A 23,267-nucleotide genomic window follows, 5' to 3' on the forward strand; every position below is an offset into this window, starting at 1 on the left:
CCTTCTCTCTACACAACCATCTGTCACATTTTACTAAAGTGCAAATCTCACAGCATCATTTCTCTGCTAAAAGTCATTCAGCAGCTCTTTCTGACTTGAAAGATAAGAGACTCTCACATTGTCAAGCAAACATATCAGGACCTTGGAGTCACTGCTGCCTTTGTATCGTGTAGCATCCCCTCCCTCCCTCCCTTTCCTACCGCTCAGGTGTGGACTTGCAGCTGCATGAAAGCACTGTCCATAACCCCACCACCTGCCCCGACCTGCGACTGCATTTGCCTGTGCACCCTCTGTGTGGAGAGGCGTGCGTGCTAAGTCGCTTCAGTCATGTCCCACTCTTTGTGACCACATGGACTGCAGCCCTCCAGGCTCCTCTGTCCATGGGATTACCAGGCAAGAATACTGGAGTGGGTTGCCATGCCCTGCTCCAGGGGATCTTCTCAACCCAGGGATTGAACCCATGTCTGTTATGTCTCCTGCACTGGCAATTGGGTTCTTTACCACGAGCACCACCTGGGAAGTCATGTGGAAAGGCAGCCAGACTCTTTTCCCAGCCAACCTCCAGCCCGTAGTCACCTGCCCAATTCTTATCTGCCTTTCAAGACTCAGTTCAAACTCATCTCCTTGCTGATGCCTTGCTTGAGTCCTCCAGGGAGCGTTATCTCCTCCATCTTACTACCACACAGCATCCTGTTTTTAATCTCTGCAGTTGCACTTATCATATTTTAAATTCATTTTAATCATGCATTATGTCCTTCACTAAACTATACACTGTTAAATATAGTCACCCATCTTTATGCCAGAACTCAGCTCACTGCTTGATCTATAGGCAGTCTCTATAGGATTTTCAATTCTATTTTTGATAAATAAAAACTCTGGTCTAAAGAAGAGATGGTCAAGGACCTGATAACTCTCTTGGAGTATCTGAAGGGTTGTCTTATAAAGAAGGATTTGAGCTCATTCTACCTGGTCCTGTGTGTGAAGCTTGGTCGATGCATGGAAGATACCATGAGACAGACAGTAGATCAATATAAAGAATATCCTGAATGTCACCTGCTCAAAGAGAGAATCAGCTATCTCTTGAGACAGGGAATGAATATCTGACAACTGAGACATTTAGGCTAAACTGGAAATTTTGTAAAAATTTTTCAAGTACCAAGTGGATGAGCATACTTGCTGTGTTTTTATTTTTTTATATAACAATCAGAACATGGCATGGATGTCCCATTATCCAAGTTGTCTTTATATCAAAGATAATAAACCCACAAATGAAACTATTGGGACCCAGATCTGTCTATACCATTCGCCTGAGATGCTTGATACTAGTTACTGAGTATTAAAGATATCAGTACTTGTTTTTACCAGGATATTCACTGAATACATGATGCCAATCCAGAAAGTTTGTAACATACTTTAACATTTAAGATTTTGATTTTTTCAAAGGACATTTCTTGTTTACTGGGGTGTGGTCTATTGATTCTTGAAGATGAAAGTGAAAAGAAAGTTTTCACTTTCCTAACTTGATTCCAAAATAGCAACAAGATTGTGGTTACAGTTTTTATTTTCAATTAAGAGCCTGAATTCATTCAAATGTTATAAGAGTTTACCTGTATATTTTGAGAAATAATACTAATTTATACCATGAAGTTTCCAAAGACTTCATTACAGTTGTAAAAGATCCATTACTATGCAAGATTTCTTGTATTACATCATTTTATTCATTTTATGCTGCTTTTGTGTTTTTCTGCAGCAGTATGAAATGGATGAAATGATTATGGTGAATTTGAGATGCTGGACCATAATGGTAGTACGAAGCTAATTGATTATTTTTCCTCTTTTTTATAAACTCCAGTTTTATTGCAGCAGCCAAACCTTATCCAGTCCCAAATTAAGCTTCTTTATATTATTACAACCACAGAAGAACAAATTTCTATTACCTAAATAAAGCCCCAGAGGAAATTTGACTCACACTAGTTGGCAAGTAACCTCTTAGATGCCTATGGCTGCTTGAAACGTGATGTGCCTGAAAATTCATTTTGCCTGCAAATTAGGCAAAGTCCTTCAAATTAAGCTCAGGACAAAGAAACTGGCTTTCTGAATGAAGTTTGCTGCATTATTGAACAGAACACTACCTGTGTCTTGCCATTCTCTAGTCAATCTAGTAATATACCACCGTACTAGAGAAACATCTCTCAAGAGTCTGAATCTGCCAGATCACCAAGCGGGCACCAGCCAGATGGTGGCATTTGATGTTTACTTTGTACCTATTTTTGCTTTATTGACTATACCAAAGCCTTTGACTGTGTGGATCACAATAAACTGGGAAATTCTGAAAGAGATGGGAATACCAGACGTCCTGACCTGCCTCTTGAGAAACCTATATGTAGGTCAGGAAGCAAGAGTTAGAACTGGACATGGAACAACAGACTGGTTCCAAATAGGAAAAGGAGTATGTCAAGGCTGTATATTATCACCCTGCTTATTTAATTTATATGCAGAGTACATCATGAGAAACGCTGGGCTGGAAGAAGCACAAGCTGGAATCAAGATTGCCGGAAGAAATATCAATCACCTCAGAAATGCAGAGGACATCACCCTTATGGCAGAAAGTTAAGAGAAACTAAAGAGCCTCTTGATGAAAGTGAAAGAGGAGAGTGAAAAATTTGGCTTAAAGCTCAACATTCAGAAAACTAAGATCATGGCATCCGGTCCCGTCACTTCATGGGAAATAGATGGGGACAGTGGAAACTGTCAGACTATTTTTTGGGCTCCAAAATCACTGCAGATGGTGACTGCAGCCATGAAATTAAAAGATGCTTACTCCTTGGAAGGAAAGTTATGACCAACCTAGACAGCATATTGAAAAAACAGAGACATTACTTTGCCAGCAAAGGTCTGTCTAGTCAAGGCTATGGTTTTTCCAGTGGTCATGTATGGATGTGAGAGTTGGACTGTGAAGAAAACTGAGCGCTAAAGAATTGATGCTTTTGAATTGCGGTGTTGGAGAAGACTCTTGAGAATCCCTTGGACTGCAAGGAGATCCAACCAGTCCATTCTAAAGGAAATCAGTCCTGGGTGTTCATTGGAAGGACTGATGCTGAAGCTGAAACTCCAATACTTTGGCCACCTCATGTGAAGAGTTGACTCATTGGAAAAGACTCTGATGCTGGGAGGGATTGAGGGCAGGAGGAGAAGGGGACGACAGAGGATGAGATGGCTGGATGGCATCACCAACTCGATGGACATGAGTTTGAGTCAACTCCGGGAGTTGGTGATAGACAAGGAGGCCTGGCGTGCTGTGATTCATGGGGTCGCAAAGAGTCAGACATGACTGAGTGACTGAGCTGAGCTGACCACATCTACTGACCTCTAGGAACACATGACTCCTTTGTGCCACCACCTATGAGTCTGACCACAGTCCAATCAGCAAGAGAGATGTCCATCTCAAGTTCAGGGCAATCACTCAACAGAAATGTATGGAAGTGACAGGATGTTAAGGCTTATTTCAGGGTTTCCCTGATAGCTTAGCTGGTAAAGAATCCACCTGCAATCAGGAGACCCCTATTTGATTCCTGGGTCAGGAAGATCCCCTGAGAAGGGATAGGCTATCCATTCCAGTATTCTTGGGCTTCCCTGGCGGCTCACATGGTAAAGAATCCGCCTGCAATGCAGGAGACCTGGATTTGATCCCTGGGTTGGGAAGATCCCCTGGAGGAGGGCATGGCAACCCACTCCAGTATTCTTGCCTGGAGAATTCCATGGACAGAGGAGCCTGGTGGGCTACAGTTCATGGGGTCACAAAGAGTCAGATACGACTGAGTGACCAAGCACAGCAAGGCTTATCTTAGGAAAGGTTACTGTTAAGATGTATTAGGATAGCTCATGATTTGGGTAGGTATGTAAAGTGTTAAATCCTTTTCACCTGTTTCTCAGTTTCTGTGAGGTTCTATGTGTCACTCATAAATCTATTTTCTCATGTAGTGATTTGCAGTTCTTTGGACTTGCTTCTCCATCATACCACCATTAAAAAAATATTTATGCAACAAAGTCCAGACACTATTTTAAGTTGTGTAACAGAAAGGTTTCACTGAGTCAACTAGTTAACTAGGTGAAATCCATACATAAAGAATGGAATCAGATGTATATATTTTACATGTAGCTCAGTCGGTACAGAATCTGCTTGCAATGCAGGAGACCTGGGTTTGATTCCTTGGTCGGGAAGATCCCCTGGAGAAGGAAATGGAAACCTGCTCCAGTATTCTTGCCTGGAGAATCCCATGGACAGAGGAGCCTGGCGGGCTACAGTCCATGAGATCACAAGAGTTGGACGTGACTTAGTGACTAAGCCACCACCACCCCCACGTATATTGTAGAGGTTACTCTCTATCTGTCTAGCACCTATCACCTATCTATAGTCTAATCTCCTTGAAAATGATCTTTTAAGGCTAAAATTGGAAAAATAGTGTCCAACGGGTTCCATGATCATTTCTAAAGAAGAATACACCAGCAGAAGGGATATAGTAGATGTGAACCTTAAAAAAAAAAAAAGAATTAAGAAAAGGAGAAATTGAGAGTTAAAGAAGGTTCCCTAACTAGAGGCTTAATGATCCGATCGATCCACAGACAGGATAGAGAGGTATCAAACTGGTCTAGACTGACACTACTAACCATCAGGATTATCCTGGGAGTAGGTCTTGCTAATGTTTCATGCCCTCCAAGTGACACTGAAATTAAAATTCGGCTTCTCCTAGAAAGTTCCTCTGAGAGAAATCACTGACTATCCTTTCTCTTTGAAGGACCACCGAAAACAGCAGTTCTGTTTCAAATATTAACTGAGGACTCACTTAACTCTGTTCCAGTTTCCCAGGCTAGAAGTTCATTTTAGATCCACATTTTGAATGTGGATATTGACTTATCTACTTCAGTATGAAGAACGGGTCTAATAAGGAGGAAGGGCTGAGTCAGGATATCAGGAAAGTAGAATCATGGTCTGGATTAGAGATTATGAGAGTCTGTATACAGTAGAGGCAAAAAAGAGAGGATAAAACTGCAGGGTGGTGGGGAGTAGGGTGGGGGCGGGTATTAAGACAGAATTAGGAGGACTTGATCAACATGGATATATACATGAATCAGGGTTTCAAGAAGATTCTCGGGTTTCAAGAAGATTCTCAGGTTTCTTCTGTGAGTTTGGTATTACCCAGACTTGGAGATACTGATAATGCTTGAATGTATTGGGGGAAAACAAAATTTGTGGATCCTCAAAGCTGAAGACTATACTTGGACCAAATTTGACTTTCCCAAAGTAGTTCTATCATGTTAGACGAGAATGATTTTTAAACCGCAATAACTATGTGTTAGTTGCTCAGTCGTGTCCAACTCTTTTCGATCCCATGGACTGTAGCCCACAAGGCCCCTGTCCATGGAATTCTCCAGGCAAGAATACTGGAGTGGGTTGCCATTTCCTACTTCAGGGGATCTTCCTGACCCAGGGATTGAACCTGGGTCTCCTGTATTGCAGGCAGATTCTTTACTTTCTGAGCCACCAGGGAATACAGAAATACAAATACACTAACAACCTTTCATAGAAGTTTTATATAATGAAGAGGACAAAAATAAAACTGTTTATAAGTTTCAACTTTATCTCTTTCCTTCCCACAGGTAATTAGGTTTGGTTTATTTATTTTTAATTCATAAAACCATAATTCTTTTTTTCTGATATATTAGTTCTATGAACTACTAAGAATGTTCTCATTAAATAAATAACCAAAGAGTTTGTCATGTTATAGAAAAAGCCTATTGTTCACTGAAAACAAATGTGTCAGTAGCTGAAAGGATTTTCAAAAGGGAAGAAGTCCCACTAAGTATAGGAAATTTTTTTATTGGATCTTTGTTTTTCACTTAGTGGAAATATTAACATTTTGGAGGCAGAACAAGAGAAACACAATAACACCGTGGTCACCAGGAATGGTCATCTGTTAACTTGTCTTTCCCCAAGTCATTTCTCAAGGGAATTACCCTTTCCCCTTCATTGTGGTTCTGGCGGGTGGGTCCATCAAGGGTCCTATTTCACCACAGTGGTGGAGCCAAGGATAAATCTGAAAACCTAATTTCCCTAGACACTGTGATTGGTTCAGAATAGGCACATGACCTAACCAGGGCCATCAGGGTTCTTTTTGGGACTTGGAAGTTTTCTGGAGAGAGTTTCTCTTTCAGAGACCATGAACTGTATTTATCTTAGGGCTTTGGACCAGGCTTCCCTGGTGGCTCAGGCAGCAAAGAATCAGCCTGCAATATGGGAGACCCAGGTTCAATCCCAGGGTCTGGCAGATCCCCCAGAGAAGGAAATGACAACTCATTCCAGTATTCTTGCCTAGGAAATCCCATGGACAGAGGAGCCTGGAGGGCTACAGTCCATGGGGTTACAAAGAGTCCGACAGAACTGAGTGATTAACACATCAAGAACTCTCCCTCTGTGTAGACATACATTGCTAGGGAATAAAAGAAACCGAGAGATGAAGTGACCCAGACAGTCTTAATGATATCAATTGAGGGCCTGCATTCATCTTTGCCTGAACTATTACTATCTACTGAGCCAACAAATTCTCCCATTTTTTACAGTTTAGTTTGAATTTCAAAGGAAAGCATACTGGATACTTATATACCCTGCACTGAATTGTGTTTTTCAGCTCTCAAAGTTATAACATACAGATTATCTGAGGGAAGGAACGACCTTAGTTTATTCCCAATAGCATTTCTAATTTACAGATCTGAAAGCATCATTAAACACGGGAGGGAGTAAAAAGGACCCCTGAGTAACCTAACTATATGATAAAAGGAAAAGAGAACTTGGAAACAGAATTTATATGGATTTTATGTTGAGCATCAATTCTGCAATGCTTTGATGTCCTTTCCAATTCCTAAGTTCAATAATTTATGGTCAAATACCACTGAGAATGGGAAGTAATATATATTTTTTAAATCATTCTGACTCAATGGTTAAAATCAGAGCTGTCAATAGGCCAACTATCTGGGAATTGATTTTATTAGTTCAGTTCAGTTCAGTCGCTCAGTCGTGTCCAACTCTTTGCGACCCCATGAATCACAGCACGCCAGGCCTCCCTGTCCATCACCAACTCCCGGAGTTCACTCAGATTCACGTCCATCGAGTCAGTGATGCCATCCAGCCATCTCATCCTGGGTCGTCCCTTTCTCCTCCTGCCCCCAACCCCTCCCAGCATCAGAGTCTTTTCCAATGAGTCAACTCTTTGCATGAGGTGGCCAAAGTACTGTAGCTTCAGCTTTAGCATCATTCCTTCCAAAGAAATCCCAGGGTTGATCTCCTTCAGAATGGACTGGTTGGATCTCCTTGCAGTCCAAGGGACTCTCAAGAGTCTTCTCCAACACCACAGTTCAAAAGCATCAATTCTTCGGTGCTCAGCCTTCTTCATAGTCCAACTCTCACATCCATACATGACCACTGGAAAAACCATAGCCTTGACTAGACGGACCTTAGTCGGCAAAGTAATGTCTCTGCTTTTGAATATACTATCTAGGTTGGTCATAACTTTTCTTCCAAGGTGTCTTTTAATTTCATGGCTGTAGTCACCATCTGCAGTGATTTTGGAGCCCCCCAAAATAAAGTCTGACACTGTTTCCACTGTTTGCCCATCTATTTCCCATGAAGTGATGGGACCAGACACCATGATCTTCGTTTTCTGAATGTTGAGCTTTAAGCCAGCTTTTTCACTCTCCTCTTTCACTTTCATCAAGAGGCTTTGTAGCTCCTCATCACTTTCTGCCATAAGGGTGGTGTCATCTGCATATCTGAGGTGATTGATATTTCTCCTGGCAATCTTGATTCCAGCTTGTGTTTCTTCCAGTCCAGCGTTTCTCATGATGTACTCTGCATATAAGTTAAATAAGCAGGGTGACAATATACAGCCTTGATGTACTCCTTTTCCTATTTGGAACCAGTCTGTTGTTCCATGTCCAGTTCGAACTGTTGCTTCCTGACCTGCATACAGATTTCTCAAGAGGCAGGTTAGGCGGTCTGGTATTCCCATCTCTTTCAGAATTTTCCACAGTTTATTGTGATCCACACAGTCAAAGGCTTTGGCATAGTCAATAAAGCAGAAATAGATGTTTTTCTGGAACTCTCTTGCTTTTTCCACGATCCAGCAGATGTTGGCAATTTGATCTCTGGTTCCTCTGCCTTTTCTAAAACCAGCTTGAACATCAGGGAGTTCACGGTTCACCTATTGCTGAAGTCTGGCTTGGAGAATTTTGAGCATTACTTTACTAGCATGTGAGATGAGTGCAATTGTGTGATAGTTTGAGCATTCTTTTGCATTGCCTTTGGGATTGGAATGAAAACTGAACTTTTCCAGTCCTGTGGCCACTGCTGAGTTTTCCAAACTTGCTGGCATATTGAGTGCAGCACTTTCACAGCATCATCTTTCAGGATTTGAAACAGCTCAACTGGAATTCCATTACCTCCACTAGCTTTGTTCACAGAGATGCTTTCTAAGGCCCACTTGACTTCACATTCCAAGATGTCTGGTTCTAGATTAGTGATCACATCATCATGATTATCTGGGTCGTGAAGATCTTTTTTGTACAGTTCTTCTGTGTATTCTTGCCACCTCTTCTTAATATCTTCTGCTTCTGTTAGGTCCAGACCATTTCTGTCCTTTATGAAGCCCATCTTTGCATGAAATGTTCCCTTGGTGATCTCTAGTCTTTCTCATTCTGTTCTTTTCCTCTATTTCTTTGCATTGATTGCTGAAGAAGGCTTTTTCATGTCTTCTTGCTATTCTTTGGAACTCTGCATTCAGATGCTTATATCTTTCCTTTTCTCCTTTGCTTTTCACCTCTATTCTTTACACAGCTATTTGTAAGGCCTCCCCAGACAGCCATTTTGCTTTTTTGCATTTCTTTTCCATGTGCAAAAGTAGGAAGTCAAGAAACACCTGGAGTAACAGGCAAATTTGGCCTTGGAATGTGGAATGAAGCAGGGCAAAGACTAATAGAGTTTTGCCAAGAAAATGCACTGGTCATAGCAAACACCCTCTTCCAACAACACAAGAGAAGACTCTACACATGGACATCACCAGATGGTCAACACCGAAATCAGATTGATTATATTCTTTGCAGCCAAAGATGGAGAAGCTCTATACAGTAAGCAAAAACAAGACCAGGAGCTGACTGTGGCTCAGATCATGAACTCCTTATTGCCAAATCAGACTGAAATTGAAGAAAGTAGGGAAAACCACTAGACCATTCAGGTATGACCTAAATCAAATCCCTTATGATTATACAGTGGAAGTGAAAAATAGATTTAAGGGTCTAGATCTGATAGATAAGAGTGCCTGATGAACTATGGAATGAGGTTCATGACATTGTACAGGAGACAGGAATCAAGACCATCCCCATGGAAAAGAAATTGATTTTATACTCAGAACACAACTGACCTTTCCCCTCTTCTGTGTCATATACAATCGATGAATTCCAGGCACATAAAAGCTGTCTTCATTCGTCTACCAGATAAACAGAAGTGCAGGAATAGATTAAGAACAAAAAAAGTTTGCAAAGTCACTCTACCTGAGTTGTAGGACTTTGAAAGTTAGAAACAATAGAGTATAATAAGGGTGCATAAGCGTGTTAGTCACTCAGTCTCGTCCGACTCTTTATGACACCATGGACTGTAACCCTCCAGGCTCCTCTGTCCATGGGATCTCCCAGACAAGAGTACTGGAGTGGGTTGCCATTCCCTCCTCCAGGGGATCTTCCTGACCTAGGGATTAAACCTGGGTCTCCTGCATTGCAGGCAGATTCTTTACCATCTGAGCCACCTGGGAAGCCCCAGAAACAATATTAGGAATCATTTGTTCAACTTTTAAAAACATTATGTCAGGATATTGTCACACATATTTCCTAGGAAACTGAGTTAATGGGATGCTGTCGGATAGTTATTTTCTAAACTCTTATTTTTCTACTGCTATCCCAAATGTATAACAGGTGTCCACAGAATTAACTTCAAAACAAAGCAATATTAATCCGTGGTTGTGATATGAAAACAACCAACTCTCCTTCCCACCTGTGCCACCAACATCCTGTCTTTGGACCTCTCTTTCCTGTTCAGGCGATTCCCATTCATCCCTACTGTCACCTCTGGATACGCTCTCAGACCCTCCCCTTCCCTAATTCTGGGCCGGTGGTCCTTCCCCAGTGCTCACAGATGTGGGGACACGTCACGCACAACTGTCACTGTCCTTGAATTTCTCTGCTAGACTGGAAGGCACATGAGCCAAAGACTGTGTCAGACTGAGTTCTGGATCCCAGAAGAACAGCACAGTTCCTGGCACATGCGTTCAATGAATTATGTGTTTGAATGAACACATGAACGTTGACTCTGGCTCTAAAATCATCACTGAAGATCTTACTTAAAAGATATTCAACACACTGCATGCAAATGGATCTCACCATGAAACTGTGCTTAAAGGGTTGTTTACCATCAAACCTCTGACTTAGCAGAGTGTGAGGACATTAGGTCTTGATCACCTGTTAGTTCTGCAGTTATTAGCCCCGAATGGTCATTAGAATCCCCTGGGGAAACTTTAGAAACGTATAGATCCATTGTACTCATTTACACCAGGCTCCCTGGGGGTGAATGCCAGGCATCAGAATTTTTCAACAGTTGGCTAAGTGATGTTAACCTTTAGCCAAGGGTTGAGACATGCTGAATTAGCTAATAGGTGGGAAGGCTTTCCTGTGACATTCCTGCTATTTCTCTGGAGGTTACTGGGATCACGGCCTAACAAATGGCATGGACTGAGGGCTCACCATGTGCCAAGCACTTTCCATACATTATCTTCACCAAATCCCAACTGCTTCCATTTACATTAAGTAAATGAGGCTCAGGGGGTTATGGAGGAACAGAGCCTGAATTGGGATACCCTTTTCTCAGAAGCCAGACTGTGTCCTTTATATAATAGCACATCATGCAGCTTGGATGGCCTTCGGATTATGCTCGACAGAGAACTGGTCGCTGACCTCAGGTATATAATTGGTTCACCCTATAGGTAACGAGCTATTTATCCTTCCCTGGGTCAAAGAGGTGTCAGAAAAATGAAGACAGAAAGTTTGATGTTCAATGTGATTCTCAAGCCAGCAAAACTACATGGATGGGCAGTTTCTTTCAAAGAAGCTAGCTAAAAAAGCACAGCACCAGCACAATAAAACCCAGGCTATGGCTTTTCTTGACTTGCTAATTTCTGTGTATGTTTTATTCATTCAACAAACATAACTGAAATGTCTTCTTTGTTGCAGATGCCGTATTATGTGCTGAGAATATAAAAAAAGAATAGCTTGATTATCTCCTCAGTCCTAAAATAAATGTAGGTATGCTATTAATCAACAAACTTTCCTTTTTAAAAAATATCTATCTGAAGGTTGAAAGCAAGATTTTATTCTTAAAAGTTTGAAGGCGGTTACCTCCTTCAAAAGATGTTAAATGATGAAAACGTGGTATCATCAGAAAATGAGAAGAAAACAAAAATCCATAGATATGACAACTGAATTCTTGACCTATTTAGAACTGTTTAGGAATGCTAATAGGCTGAAATCTCTCTTCATTCACTCCAGGCTTCTCACGCATTCTGAAACACAGCTGGGGAAAAAATATCACAGTGGCCAAAGATTTTAAAACTCTTTTGTTTTATATGAACTTTGGGGATAGCTGAATTTCTTCCCATTCATAAAATAATTAGAATTTTCATTTGTGGTTCAGAAAAACAGATGTGCTGAGTTGGAATGGGAAAGCCACGTGCTCCCCTGGGGCCAAGGGAGACGGTGCCTTAGAAAAAGGCACTGGGAAGCTTAGCGTACACAGTGTCCTTGTCCATAAATAGCAAGGAGGAAGCAGAATCGACAGGAAGTAGGGAAGAGTCCAGCCCCATTACCCTTGTGAGGAAGTGAAACTCTCAGCTTTGCACTTGACCTTGGAGAGGGGTAACCTTTCATTGTGCTGAGCCATTCGTAATGATGCTGCCCAAGGGAGGTACTGGTGACAAGAACACTCACTTCTTGGCTACTAGCTCATGGCACATCCTCCCCCTTGACTCACCTCTCCAGGCAGTGGTGGCGACTGCCCTGTTCTAAGCTCCGCCTGGTCCTGGCTCACTGGAGCCTCACGGTGAACATGCAAAAATTCTCCACTCTACATATAAGGACCCCAAGGCACAGATGGGCAAAGGAAAGGGCCCAAGAGCTGGGCGCGGATGGCAGGTGTTCTAGCTTCAGAGCCCACATACTTCACTCCAGCCTCCATCTCCTCCCACTAGGATCTCTGCTTCCTTTCGTCCGCAGTCCCTTAGGCAACTTTGCCTCAAACCTGTGAATTGAGTGCACAGAAGCTGGGGCTCTTCAGAGCTGGTAGAAGAAAGTAGTCACAGAAGGCCTACTCGGTCTGGAAAAGCGGAGCCGTGGTCCTTAGGAGGCTCAGGGTTCTCCAGGGCTGGGCTGTGGGGAGAGACCCACTGGGACGGGCAGTGGGCTTATCGGGCTCTTGTCAAAGCACAGAGCGTCCATTCTGTGCAGTGAGAAGACTGTGTTCCCCAGGCCAGATACGCCTTCTCAGTGAGAATAGGTTGATTGGACTATGTACGTCTTGAGAGGAAGAAGCTGATGCTGGGCAGAGAAAGTTGGGGTCTAAGCTCCTTGGGCTGGGCAGGCATGTGGAGAAATAATCTGTAGAGAAATAAGAGGGACCCTGGGACATTCGAGACCTGGCTGGGTGATGGAGCCGACACTGCGTTCACCAGAGGGGACTTGGAGGGGTGGGGGCAGTGGGAAGTCGGCAAATGGGAGTGAGGACAAGTCCTGCAAGAAGGGAGGAAGATCGTGAGTTAAACTGTCTTTTGTGCGAGGTTTCTCAGCCTCGGATCTACTGGCATTTGGGGTGGGGCTATTTTCTCTGTGTGTGGGGACTGTCCTGTGAAGTGTAGGGGATTTAACAGCATCCCAGGCTTCTCCCATCACCAAAAATGTCCCTGGATATTGCCAAATGTCCCCTGGGAGGCGTTCCAGTCATCTCCCCACTTGTTGAAAACCACTTCCTTCCAGCCTAGACACTGGAGTTTAGTTTCCGGCGACTAGGTCTATCTGAGTTGCTGACAGTCTTTTTCCTCTTAGGCTGCGCAATAAGAAGCTTGATATGAAAATTCCAGAAACTTCACCTTTATTTATTCCCTCCCTTTAACGCTTCATTCTTCCTTCCTTTGCATCGGCTTACCTCTCCCCTCTCTTTGAACATATTACCATCTCTGGGGGAAGCTTATGAGAGCAGACTCTTGTCCTTAGCCCTGGAGAGGGAAAGGGCAACCCACTCCAGGACTCTTGCCTGAAAGACCCCGCAAACAGCCCTGTGGGCTACGTCCACGAGGCACAAAGAGTCAGACGTGACCAAGCGACTGAGCTTACTTGTCCTTCAGTTCAGTTCAGTTGCTCAGTCATGTCTGACTCTGCGACCCCATGAACTGCGGTACGCCAGGCCTACTTGTCCTTAGGTCTCCTCGACTTTCTTCACTTCCTGTGAAGACAAGGTGCAGGTCTCTAAACTGAGATTACCTATAACCATGTTCATGGTCCTGATGTGTAGATATTATTGCAAAGTGAAAGTCGCTCAGTCGTGTCAGACTCTTTGCAACCTCATGAACTATACAGTCCATGGAATTCTCAGGCCAGAACACTGGAGTGGGTAGCCTTTCTCTTCTCCAGAGGATCTTCCCGACCCAGGGATTGAACCCAGGTCTCCCACATCGCAGGAGGATTCTTTACCAGCTGAGCCACAAAGGAAGCCCCAAACTTCTCTTAGAAATCAGAACCCTCATTAGTTAGCTTCCCAACTTGGAGTGTTGAGGTCTCCGAGAGCCCCTTCTTTGCCTCACTCCTGACTCAACATCCTGTCTGTCCTCATCACGCAAAGAACCGAAGTGAAGGGGAGACGCTGGCCTGGGCTCCTGCTGTCCTTCCCTCTGCTTGGGGGAGGGCGAGCACCGCGCTTACTCTGCTTCTAAGCACAGGGCAGCCTTCTGACGGCCGCCTTAATCAGCACGCCTCTTGTATTGCTCTTTGTAAAATAAGAGGAAAAAAAATAGTTTAAAAATAAAAGCAGGGGCTTCTTTGGCAGTCTAGTGGTTCAGACTCCGTGCTTTCACTGGGGGAAGTGCAGGTTTGACCCCTGCTCAGGGAACTAAGACCCTGCATGCCCTGTGATGTGGCCAAAACAACAACAGAAAGATATGAATATATAAGTAAATAAAAATAGAAGCTAATGCTTGTCTGAACAGTATAAGAAAACCACAGTGAAGCAGACTGACAGGCCAAGTTGGCAAGTAAAATGCTGAAGTACAATGAAAACACAGACAAGAGCTAGGGACGCTTAATGAGAAGCAGAATCCCAGGGATGGGGGAGCCTGGTGGGCTGCCGTCTATGGGGTCACACAGAGTCGGACATGACTGAAGTGACTTAGCAATAGCAACAGCAATGAGAAATAGACAAAGGAAGAACAAGGAGAAGAAGAGTCCATTTTTGGAGTCAAACATTAAAAACTGGCCTTCAACTGAAAAAAAAAATGATAAAATGGTAAAATAAGTAAAGATCGTGAAGATCAGTCAGTCAGTCCTAAAGGAAATCAATCCTGAATATTCATTGAAAGGACAAATGCTAAAGCTCCAATACTTTGGCCTCCTGATGCAAAGAGCTGACTCATTGGAAAAGACCCTGATGCTGGGAAAGATTGAGGGCAGGAGGAGAAGGGAGCGATAAGAGGATGAGATGGTTGGATTACACCACCAACTCAATGGACAAGAGTTTGAGCAAACTCAGGGAGACAGTGAGAGACAGAGAAGCCTGGTGTCCCACTCTCCATGGGGGGTCACAAAGAGTTGGACATGACTTCGCGACTGAACAACAGCAGCAATAAAATGTTTATAAAATGTGGGAAAAAAAAGGGCCAATAATGTGAGTGACCAGGAAATCTAAAGCCCGAAAGCCTCGTAAGTGAAAAGATGAGAAGTCAAAGTAAGGCTAAAATAATAAGTCACTAGATAAAGTGATCAGAAACAAACAAACCAAAAAAACGGAAGAAATAAAGAATGAGGGGAAAAGAGTGCCCCAAAACAATTCAGAGAAAGTCAAACGAGGACTTCCTTGGTGGTCCAGTGGCTAAGGATGCACTCCCACCCAATGCAGGGGCCTGGGTTCAACTCCCGGTCAGGGAACTAGATGCCACATGCCTCAACTCAGGCTTCATACAACAACAAAGACCTGGCACAGCCAAATAAACAAATATTTTTTAAAAAGAAAGTAAAAATATGAACTAAAAGCAAAGAAAGAGGGAGGGATTAAGACAACACATTTTCAAAGGTCCAAGCAATTCAAGAGACTAGTAGTGAACTTTAAGAGAAAAAAATCAAGTGGGTTGAAAACTTGAAGCCAGGCAGCATCAGGTGACCAGAAGGTGGTCCCGCTGAGTCCATCAGAGATGCACTGGCCAGATCAAATATTTGCCAGAGAGTTGCTAGATCAGGCAACCAGTCCTCTAAAAGGGCCAGCCAAGGAGAGGTCCAAGGCAGCTGCCTTGATTTTTCAGCTGCCAAGGCAGAGGCCACTGTGATGAGAGGGTGAGGACTATGTGCCCAGGGACAAGGGCTGTGTAGGGCCCCCTGGAAGCCCACACCTCTCAGCTGGAGGGACAGAAGGTGAGCTCTGGGGTGCAGACCAGGGAGGGGGCTTCCTGCACAAAGAGCTGGCTGGATGCCACAGGGCAGCAAGGTCTCCTGACTAAGGGCGGCGTTGCACACTTTCCTCCCCCAGTTTTCAGCCACTCATTCTCATCTAGGAAGTCAGAGTTGATGCGAACCTAGAACCATGCTTTTCGGTGGGTCCTAGCCGTTCCTCTGTTGTTTTCAGTCGCTCTGTCGTGTCTGAGTCTTGTGACCCCATGGACTGTAGCCCTCCAGGTTCCTGTGTCCATGCGATTTTCCAGGCAAGAATACTGGAGTGGGTTGCTATTTCCTTCTTCAGGGGATCCTCCTGACCCAGGGAGTAAACACGCGTCTCCTGCTTTGCAGGCGGATTCTTTACCACGGAGCCGCCTGGGAAGCCCCAGGGAAGCCACCAATCAATCATTCCTTTTGTCTTTTCCACACTTAAGCTATTCTCAGTCCATCCGGAAGAGGGCGCAGTCATACATGCGTTTATCCGTAAGAAACACTAGCCTGCCTCCTTCCCCACTTGGTGGCTTGATAACTGTAGTGTAAGAATTTTATGACTAGTTTCAAGTACCTACATAGAGAAATACCTTTAATTACAATCTCATCTACTTGGGCAAATTAAATGAAACATGCTTGTTTGGCTATTTTAGCAGTTAATGGCATACAGACATGATGAAAAATTACATTAATTAGGGTAACAGGAGAAGGACTGATTTTTCATCTTTCTTCTGGGGTACTTTCATTTTTATGTCTTTAAAATGATCGTTTCCATCGCGATTCCTCATACTATCCCAGCACTAGGAAAGGAAAATCATGCTGCATTTATTCGTATGATATTTATCCAGCATTTACTGTACATCAGGCAGAGGATAGACTTTGTGTGATGAATGAGATTAAGACTCTACCTTGGGACTTCCCTGGCAGGCCAGTGGTTAAGACTTCGCACTCCCAGCGCAGGAGGCGGGGGGGCCGGGTTTGATCCCTGGTCAGGGAACTAGATCCCACAGGCTGTAACTAAGAGCCGGCACAGCCAAAGAAATAAATAAATAACAGTAAACATTCAAAAGTCAAATGAATGAAATTTAAAAAAAGACTCTATGGAATTTACAGTCTTGTTGAAGTAAGAACACGCAGAAAAAGAGCCCATTTCAGCTCAGTGTAATAGACTATGTGGTAGAATGGCGCATGCGCGCCAGGGGTGAACACAGCCAGGAAAGATCACAGCCTTGGGGAGGAGGGGAGGTTTCACTGGGGAGGCCGCAGGTGAGCCTATGCAGACTGCAAGTAGGCAAAGCTGTAGGATGGATGGGGGAGCTCTGCTGGAGAAGGTGTTTCAGGCCCAGGAACAGCAAATGCAAAGGGCTTGAGATGAGACACAGTAGGAGTCCCCAGCAGGAGGCAGAGGAGACGCAGGTTCGATCCCCGGGTCGGGTGGATCCCCTGGAGGAGGAAACAGCAGCCCGCTCCAGCATCCTTGTTGGAGAACCCCATGGACACCGGACCCTGGCGGGCTACAGTCCACAGGGTTACAATCACACATGATTGAAGTGGCTTAGCACGGTGCACACAAATGAGACCCCAGAGAGCTCCCTCATCCCTTCCATCATGTGAAGTTGTTCTGAAAAGATGGCCATCCTGAGACCTGGGAGCAGGCTTTCAGGAGATATGGAATCTGCCATCAGACTTGATCTTGAACTTCCCACCCTCCAAAGCTGTGAGAAATAAATTTCTGTTGTCTTATAAGCCATCCAACCTTGGTATTCTGTTACAGAGGGATGAATGGACTCAGATAGGAGCTAAAATGAAGAGAGGAGTTGTGTCTGAGACATTTAGGAAGTAGGCTTGACAGGCAGGGTGGTTTTGTCTTCGAGAATTATTGCCAGGTTTCTAGCTTGGCAAGTGGGCTCTTGGCGTCATCCACTCACAGAGACAGGGCATGTGGAAGTGAGTGGGCAAGTTGAGTTTGGGACCTGCTGAGATCGTGGGGTCCAGTGGATACACAGCTGTGGGGCACAGGAAGATGATGAGGGCTGAAGGAGAGTTTGAGAGACATCAGCTCCCAGCTGGTATTTGGAGGTGTGTGTGTGTGTGGGGGGATGGAGCCCCCAGGCAGAGACCCTGCAGAGAGAAGAGAGAAGCATGGAGGGCCAGGCAGTGAGGAACCACACGATGCAGGGGGCATAAGGAGGCACAGGGGGCAACAGAGGAAAGTGGGGAGGAAGATCCTCAGAGAATGCGGTGGCCTCAAGTTCAGGAAAGTGCTGTTTCAAGGGGAGAGTGCTCCACAGCGCTTGATGCACTGGAAAGTCAAGTATTAAAGACACCACAGCGCCTGCTACATTTCGGAACAAGGACATAAGGGGTGGTTTGGGTGGAGAGGCCTTGGAGGAATGATAAAGCCCGAGGCCAGATTGAGGGTGTAGCTGATGAAGGGTGTAAGTGGTGAAGGATGTAAGGGAGGGAAGTGGGCACAAAAATTAGGTGAAGTGTATGTCTGTCTGTCTGTCTGTCTGTCTTGGGTAGGGGTAGTTAGGCTGATAGCCCATGGTATTAGTAATAAGAGGATGGCGGATTGAAGGGGGTTTTATATTTAGCATAGGAGGGACCGGGCATATTTAATGCAAATCTTCTAGAAGAAAGGAGTCAAAGGAGAGGTTGTGAAATATTTTGCGAGTCCACTGTGTAGCAAAGGGACACAGAAATAATGGCCGGCGTGACTTTCATTTATTGTTCAGTTCAGTTAGAGGCTGTTCTCAGAAATGGCTTCTTTAAGAAGAATACACGTGATCATCTTGATTTGAGGACTTGTATCTGAATCCAGCTTTTCCACATCTGCTGCTCATCCAAGTGACTGGATTTAGGTGAAATTCACTATGACAGCGCACTGCTCAGGAAGGCATAGTGGGACCTTACAGTTCAAGATCAAGAAGGCATCAGTAGAACTTTCTGCTACTTTCCTTTGAATTCTACCCTTAGCCCATAGGAGACAGGCTCAAAACTGACCTTTCCAGTTCTCTAGAGTGATCTTCCCATCACTCCCCCAAAACACAAGAGTGGTACTTAAAAGCCAAGAAAGAACTGCAGAGATCAAAACCAACTGTGTAGGCACAAAAACATATAAGGAGCTGTCAGTTTGCTGGAGTTTTAAAAAGCGAGACTTTTATTCCCTAAAGAAATATGGTTAGAACTGTTTTCGGCACTGAAGAATGTTTCTCCGCTGTTTGCTTTTATTTTTAACTACAGGCTCCCAGGGAGTACAGACTACCTCCAATGCCTTTATCTCGTTTGGTCCCAGGGGACTGTCTGGCATTTTGTTTCCCTGTGAAGTGTTCATCGGACCTTGGGTGGAGCAGGGGGTGGGGTAGGTGACCTGGGCCTGCTCAGTTCAGAAAGGGGTGCTCAGAAGTCTGGTACACGTAAAATAAGAACAAACAGTAATCAGGCCAAGAGAATCGTGCAAGGAATATGTGGTCCCTATTTCTAAGGAATCAGAGAGGAGAAACTTCCTCATACATCTACCAAACGGTTCTAAACCAATTACAACATTTGTGCCACATGCAGTTTCCAGGGTAATTTCCTCTGCCTTGAGACTGCAGCCTGCGTTAATACTCACATCGAGTTACATGATAATGTCTGCGGATGGGTTTACTACATTGCAGTGGAAAGATGCAGCCTACATCCTTATGTACACAAGGGTTATGACTGCTGCGCATGAAGTCACTGTGGTACTGGAGGTTACCTAATACATATTTACTCAACTTGCATTATTAATATTCTGTTAATTCCCTTAAATACCTCTGAGCGGCTCCAATTAACATGAGGATGTAGAACTTCCTGCATTGTCTCTGAGGAAGAAGAACGTCACGCCAGGTGGTCTGGGTTCATCTTCAGGCACACACTTTTCAAGGGCTTCTTTTTATTAGGCTGTTTCCCCTCTCATGAGGTCTCCCTACATGAACTCTGCAGGTAACTCCATTTAGAGTAGAGTTTTTCTCCACCCTGGCTGCACATTAGAATTACCTTGGAGTTTTGGAACATATACGAATAAGATCTACCTGAGACCCATTAAATCACCATGTCGGGGACTGGGACCTGGGCATTCTGAGACTTGAAAATCAAGGATTAAAGTTCCAAAGAAGATGCTCTCATGTTGATAGGGAGAGCTGCATGAACACAGACTCTCCTGAACTTGTATTTTAACAAGGAAACCATCACCACTGGGATGGAGGCTGGTTGGCTGAAGGACCCTTTTATCACCATCGAGTAAAACTCAAAACTCCACTGCTCTTGCTTATTATAGTTGTATTCATAATAAAAATAAAAGAAACATTATCAGATGAGAGTAAATAAATAGAGGGTAGCCCCAAAGTGGAAGGTTATACAGGTATTAATAGCAATTATACAAATTACTTATTCACTTTCACTTCTTTAACAAGCACTTTTGAGACCCTATTCTATGTCAAATATTGTTCTAGGCTCTAGCTATTGTAGCAAGCAAGAAAGAGGCATTAATAATTTTTAAAGAGGAGTATAAAAATAACATTCATGTTATGATTTTATTGTGGCATATATGCATAAAAATACGGGAGATCTACATTAAAATGCTAATTGTGATAGCTATCTCCGTGTGATGGGATTAAAGATGATTTTAATTTTCTTTCAGGTTTTGGATTTTTTCTATGTTGGGCATTTATCTCTTATGTAATTTATGTATATCAGGTATATTCCATTCTGTTTTTCAGCCCACAAATCTAATGGGAGCACGTTAAATGACTTGTCACATAGCAAGACTTGTTCTGTAAAGTCGACAGCGTGGCTGGGCTGAGGTCAGCTAGAGTTTACAGAATTTTGATATCTCTTTAAACCTGATCATGCAAACCTGACTGCTGAGGTTTAAAGCATATTAAACAATAACTTCAGTAATAATCATAGGCTTTCTGACTCTTTACCTTTATCAGCTTGCTTTTCTGTGCAAATGTCTGCGATATTAGAGGCTTATTCTTGCCAGGAGAATCCCAGGGATGGGGGAGCCTGGTGGGCTGCCGTCTATGGGGTCGCACAGAGTCGGACATGACTGAAGTGACTTAGCAGCAGCAGCAGCAAAGTACCTGTAATCTGCAATATTGAAAGGAGCCACGAGATGGCGATAACATTTAAAAAGTAAAAACTAAAGGCTTTTTCAGTGGAAATTCTGCAAGTCAGGAGTGGGAGACGTGTTCCCAGGCAAATTGCCATCAGCGTGAGCAAATTGTCCCATGTACTACCTTTCTGTCTGGGGTCTTCCCTCCCTTGCTCCAAGCTGGGCAGAGGGCACAGCTGGCCTCAAGTAACTAGGAAGGTAGGTTCTTGAATCTTCTCTGCCTGGAGCAAGGGGGTTACTTTGAGGAATCTGGAGGCCCTTGTGACCTGATTCGGAAAGGGGTTTTAGCCTCGAGTGAGCTGCCCTTGTAGGGAGGACCTCAGCTATTTTGTCCCCAAGGCTGGAGAAGATGGAAGGGTTTCTCTGATCAGCCTGAGGCTGGAAAAAAGAGGCTGACAGTGGGTTGAAAGCTACCGGTGTTCTCATCACACAGGCTGCAGTGGCCCTGGGCACAGCAGGTCACAAGCAGGAGGGATGAGGGAGACCCCAAAACAGTTAAAAATCATGTACGTAACGATGAAGGGTTCCAAGGGCCATCTTGACATAACTACAAACTGTCCAGGGATCAGCAGACCAGTTTATGACATATCTCTCTACTTACATGTCTTACATATCTCTTAACTTTGAAGCCATTTTGTTGTTCATATCATCCTGGTAGCCATTCCTATGGAGAATCTGGAAAGGTAGGGAGAACAGGAGAACCTAAAAGCAGCCGTTTTCTACAGCTGACAAATCCAAGTTTGTTGAAAGATAACAGCAAAGTCACTGTATATCCCTGAGATAGACATAGATAGAAATACAGGTGTAGCCTCATCCATCCAGCAAAATAGGCTTACTGAAGGCCTGGGAGTTCAGTAAACCTTCCTTTCCTCCTCCTTGTCCCCTTGCTGGTGGGAAGAGTACATTCCCACCCCACGGATTTTAACCTTGATGTTGCAACCTGCCTTGGACAATGAAATGTGACTCCGGCACACACCTCGTGGAGGCACTTCAAGAGGCATTGCGTGTTTCTAGTAGTGCTCTTACTCTTTCTCTCTCAAAAGGTCAGCAAAGCCCAGATGCCTTCCCCATGGGTTCTGCAATCAGAAGATACAGGGAGCAGAGCTACAGCTTATAAGAGAGCCCACACGTAGCGTGAGTGAGAAATAACTGTTTCAAGCCACTGAGATCTTGGAATTACTTGTTACTGCAGCCAAACTGACTAATACAAGGTCATTCTGGAGGAGTTCATTTTCTAGATAGCTAAAGGGTTTATTTCTTAGCATGAAAACCTAATTAAAAACACATGTTTTATTCACAGCCTTCAAAAGGAGTCAAAGGGCTGAGTTAAAGAAAACTCCTTTTTTGAAAGCTTTGGGTTTTTAAACTTTATGATTAATTATAATGTGCTAAGGCAATGGCAACCCACTCCAGTACTCTTGCCTGGAAAACCCCATGGATGGAGGAGCCTTGTAGGCTGCGGTCCATGGGGTCACGAAGAGTCTGACACGACTGAGCGACAGGAAATGGCAACCCACTCCAGTGTTCTTGCCTGGAGAATCCCAGGGACGGCGGAGCCTGGTGGGCTGCCAACTATGGGACTGCACAGAGTCAGACATGACTGAAGTGACTTAGCAGCAGCAGCAGCAACCTAGATATAGTTGATTAAAATTTTGATTTCTGTTCAAAACTTTTTTATTAAATGAGAGATTTCTTGAGATTAGGAGTAGGGTAAGCGCCATCTCTGTCTCTCTGGCATCTAATCTAATGCCTGGCACATACTGGACCCCATACATGTTTGTTAAAAGCACGTGCAAATGAATGGAAGAATAATAATAAAGAGCTAATGTCACACTTTCAGTGCCGGAGAATTGCTTCTCTTTCAACTAGAAAGGTTTGGGCGGTACAGGACGATGACAGTCAGTGATGTAGAGGAGGAGAGAGGACGGGAGTGCTGAGCTTTGCTGGTGGTTTTGGATTAACAGTAAGACTTGGGGCGAGGAAGAACACAGCATGTAACTGCAGTGCTCAGTTCTAGGGACCCAGCAGCTTCACTGTCTGCAGGCACTGGGTGTTCTGGCATGGAAGTCTCTTCCTTCTTCCTGCTGGTGCATGGTCAAAGAGCCCCAAAGTCCAAGAGAAGAGGGGCAGGTGGACATGAGCTTGGGGAGCCCAGGAGATGGCTTGATTTCCCAAACTTGGACAGGAGGAATGATTAAACCACAGGAAAACCCTGGGGAAATGATTCATGAAACAAACCCCATAGGAGGAGAGAGAAAGAGAGAAGGAAAACGCATCCCGGCCATTTATAAAGCCAGACCACAATTTTAAGCCTTCAAGTGAAACAAAAGGCAAAGCCCCAAACACTCCC

At 44.1% G+C, this 23,267-nt stretch overlaps 1 protein-coding gene across 4 annotated transcripts in view; it reads right to left on the minus strand.

Moving 5' to 3' along the window:
- The window catches only part of PHACTR1 (phosphatase and actin regulator 1), a 522,692-nt gene that overhangs the window by 334,334 nt on the left and 165,091 nt on the right, over positions 1 to 23,267 (minus strand). The window lies entirely within an intron of this gene.

Source organism: Ovis aries, chromosome 20, assembly GCF_016772045.2.
Source record: "Ovis aries strain OAR_USU_Benz2616 breed Rambouillet chromosome 20, ARS-UI_Ramb_v3.0, whole genome shotgun sequence".
In the NCBI taxonomy this organism is placed as follows: domain Eukaryota; kingdom Metazoa; phylum Chordata; class Mammalia; order Artiodactyla; family Bovidae; genus Ovis; species Ovis aries.